The sequence below is a fragment of the Stegastes partitus genome, unplaced genomic scaffold (assembly GCF_000690725.1).
Source record: "Stegastes partitus isolate 25-593 unplaced genomic scaffold, Stegastes_partitus-1.0.2 Scaffold45, whole genome shotgun sequence".
Lineage (NCBI taxonomy): Eukaryota > Metazoa > Chordata > Actinopteri > Pomacentridae > Stegastes > Stegastes partitus.
Window position 1 is genome coordinate 1231930 of NW_007577776.1, and position 3820 is coordinate 1235749.

A 3820-nucleotide genomic window follows, 5' to 3' on the forward strand; every position below is an offset into this window, starting at 1 on the left:
GGACCTGTCTAGCCGGCCGCCTGGGGCAGTAAGGGGTATGCAGGGACACCGGGAGGCATGGAGGCAGTCGGGCTGCCTGCAAATGGAAGTGCTCTCAGATTCACTCCGACCTCCGCTGCGCTCGCAGCTAGTCTGGAGAAACGAGACACACTAATTTTTATTCAATTTGAGCCATTTTAATATTTCTGTTGATTGCTTATATTCATAAATTACTAATATTTTTTAATAGCTTCTTTGCCAAAAATTATGTACAGTTTTATTTTCTACATTTTTTTACATTGTTTTAAAACATTTGTCCAAACTAGCTGAGTAATTTGACACTGATTTGAAGTCAGTGGGTCACATGACCTTGAAGCTATTGAAGAATATCTATAATTTATGAATATAAATAATCACAAAAAATATTACAATGACTAAAATGGAATAAAAAAGGGTGTGCCTCATTTGTCAAGTGTAGTTGAATAATTTGACACTGGTTTGAAGTCACTGGGTCACATGACCTGGAAGCTATTGAAGAATATTAATAATTTATGAATATAATAATTCATAAAAAAATATGCTAAAGGCTCAAATTGAAAATTAATTGGTGTGTCTCGTTTGTCCAGACTAGCTGAGTAATTTGACACTAATTTGAAGTCAGTGGGTCACATGACCTGGAAGCTATTGAAGAATATTCCAAATTTATGAATATAATAATTCCTAAAAAAAAAATTCAAATAGCTAATATCGAAAATAAATTGGTGTGCCTCGTTTGTCCAGACTAGCTGAGTAATTTGACACTGATTTGGAGTCACTGGGTCACATGACCTTGAAGCTATTGAAGAATATTCATAATTTATGAATATAAATAATCATAGAAATTCTTAAAATGGCTAGAATGGAATAAAAAATGGTGTGCCTCGTTTGTCCAGAATAGCTGAGTAATTTGACACTGGTTTGAAGTCACTGGGTCACATGACCTGGAAGCTATTGAAGAATATTAATAATTTATGAATATAAATAATCATAAAAATATTACAAAGACTAAAATGTAATAAAAAAGGGTGTGCCTCATTTTTCAAGTGTAGTTGAATAATTTGACACTGGTTTGAAGTCACTGGATCACATGACAAGGAAGCTATTGAAGAATATTCAACATTTATGAATATAATAATTCATAAAAAAAATATGCAAAAGGCTCAAATTGAAAATTAATTGGTGTGCCTCATTTGTCCAAACTAGCTGAGTAAGTTGACACTAATTTGAAGTCAGTGGGTCACATGACCTGGAAGCTATTGAAGAATATTCCAAATTTATGAATATAATAATTCATTAAAAATATTACAAAGGCTAAAATTGAAAATAAATTGCTGTGTCTCATCTGTCCAGTGCAGTTGAATATATCCACACTGGTTTTTAGTCACGAGGTCACAAAATAGAAAATGTATTATTTTTTATTTCTCAAGGGTTCTCGGTTCAGAAGTTCGTTGACGGTCCCTAAGTGAAATGTCGCTGGTTGGGTGGCGATGCAGCAGAGAGGAGCGAGCCGAAGTCTGAGTCCGTAAATCGGATCAACTGTGAGCAAGACGCCGCTGACTACGCGGAGCGCGAATATCCAGTATCCAACTTCAAACTAATTTCACCACGGTCCCCTGCCCTGCGCTCTCTCTCTCTCTGGCGTCCCAGCACGCAGGCAGGTGTACCTGGTTACCAATCTAATGATTGGTACGTGGGGATTGGTCCGCTCGAGCTGCAACCTCCGGTCTGCTGGTATTTCAGCTCCGGCCAGACAATGCTCCAGCGCCACGCCGTCGAACCATTCACCGGTTCTGCCACCATTACCATTCCACTCCTGCCACTGAAACCGGATTCTACACCTGCCCGCTCTCATCCACTCGTCTGTTCCGACGCCGCTGCACCACTGCGGCTCAGTCAGCTCACCAGCTCCGCTCACCTTTCCCTTCCTGGATCCCCTGGCGTCCGCTCCTGATCTCCGTCTGCTTCTCCACCGCAGCCGCGGCTACGCCAACCCCTCTGCACCACCTATCCTCCTCCCTGCTTCCCCTCTCCACTCGGTCGGCTCCTGTCAGGTCTGGTTCTCCCAGTGTGGTTTTGCTAGCCTCATAAACTAGCATCATGATTTATTATTTATGTATGTAGCACGAGCTTTTGAGACAGCTTTTGTCTACCTGTCTGTATGTCATGTAATTCTTGATATTGCACTCAGTCTGCCAATCTGTAGGTAGCGTTAGCTTTTGAGGACTCTTGTCTACTTGTCCTATGTTCTGTTTCTCCTCTCTCTGAAGTAAGTCAGTCTGTGCGTAGCGCTAGCTTTATCAATAGCTTTTGGTCTGCTAGCCTTTTGTTTATTGAGTTTCCTCGTTAGCACCTTATGGTGTCCTCTTTTAGTTGTTCCTCAGTTTTTAGTCTAGTTTTGGGTTCCCGACTCGGTGGTACCGAACTCGGGTCCGTGTCTTAGTTCTTTAGTTCATTCAACCACTAATAGGTGTAGTTTGCCCTGCCTGCAAACCTCGTTGAGTTCTGTGCTTATTTCCTGTGTGTACCAATAAATTATTGTTTAAACTGCCTGTCTGCCGTGTCATGTTGTCTCGCGCATGAGTCTTCGAACCGTCCCGTAACAGACGTTTCATTGACACTGCGCTTTATAATCCAGTGTACCTTATCGTCCGAAAAATATAGTAGTTCCGCTTGCTAAATTTTCGGCCGCCCAAGAAGAAAAAACAATCACACACAGAGCGGTCACACGCCCCCCCTGTCATGTCACCGCCCCACAGTTTGAGAATCACTGGACTAAGCCATCATGTCCTGACATCCTTGTATCATATTTTCACAACAGAGCCCTTCACTCTTGGACTGCAGGCTTACTTTTGGTCAGGCTCCTCTGTTGTAGAATCAGCTCCCAGTTTGAGTTCGGGAGGGAGACACCATCTCTACTTTAAAGATTTGGCTTAAAACTTTGATAACGCTCACAGTTAGGGTTGCTCATGGTCACCTGAACCACCTCTTAGTTATGCAGATTATGCCCTGAGCCTTGTTCAGTTTTTTGTTTTCAAGTGAAAGGAGTTTATTTCATCCCCAATGTTGCCAAGTGCTGCTCAAAGGGAATCCAAAGAAATCTTTGGATTTCTTGGGTCTCTGTGTAAACTTTATATCTTCACCTTACTATGTGAAGAGCCTTGAGAAGACATTACTTGTGATTTGACACTACAAAAATGAAATGAATACACTCTAAAAAATATTTCAGGGGATTTGTTACCACCACTTAAATGCATAGCTGCAAGATAAAAATAGTGTTGACTTAATATTGGTAATTGTATCAATTATATTTTGAATAACTTCTCTGAACTCAAATTTCTGCATTCACTGATTTTAAACAATTGAATTGAAAAAAAAAACATGTCACTGTCATGTGCCAATGTACAGCCAATACTGCAGCCTTAAACAGCTGAAACCAAGTGATGTACAGGACAACAGTATTTCTCACAGTAGAAAGAAGAAGGTGGCAGAGCATTTGTTTGCTGTTTTGTTTCATGCATCATGGAAGCATAAACACAAAGAAAAAAATATTCTAGAATAATTTTTATTGATGTAAACCGGTGATTGTGTTGTGCGTTAGACATGTTTTTACAGGGAGGAAACATGATCACTTCAGGATACTTGTGTGTTTGGACAGCTTCTCTGTTGTGAACCTCTTAGAGCTCACATCAATAGTTAATTCTTCTAAACCAGCAACATGTATGTTGGACCCCATTCCCACTAGACTGTTTAAGGAGATCTTTCCTTTAATGAACAGTACAGTGTTAGATATTATCAACTTCTC

At 40.4% G+C, this 3820-nt stretch overlaps 1 long non-coding RNA gene across 1 annotated transcript in view; it reads left to right on the forward strand.

The window, feature by feature from the left end:
• LOC103375980 (uncharacterized) overlaps positions 1–3448 on the forward strand; it is a 9197-nt gene extending 5749 nt beyond the window's left edge. The window contains exons 2-3 of the long non-coding RNA XR_521278.1: positions 2519–2522; positions 3436–3448. This is a non-coding gene — a long non-coding RNA (uncharacterized LOC103375980). The remainder of the gene's footprint in view (positions 1–2518; positions 2523–3435) is intronic.
• The last annotated feature ends 372 nt before the right edge of the window (positions 3449–3820 follow it).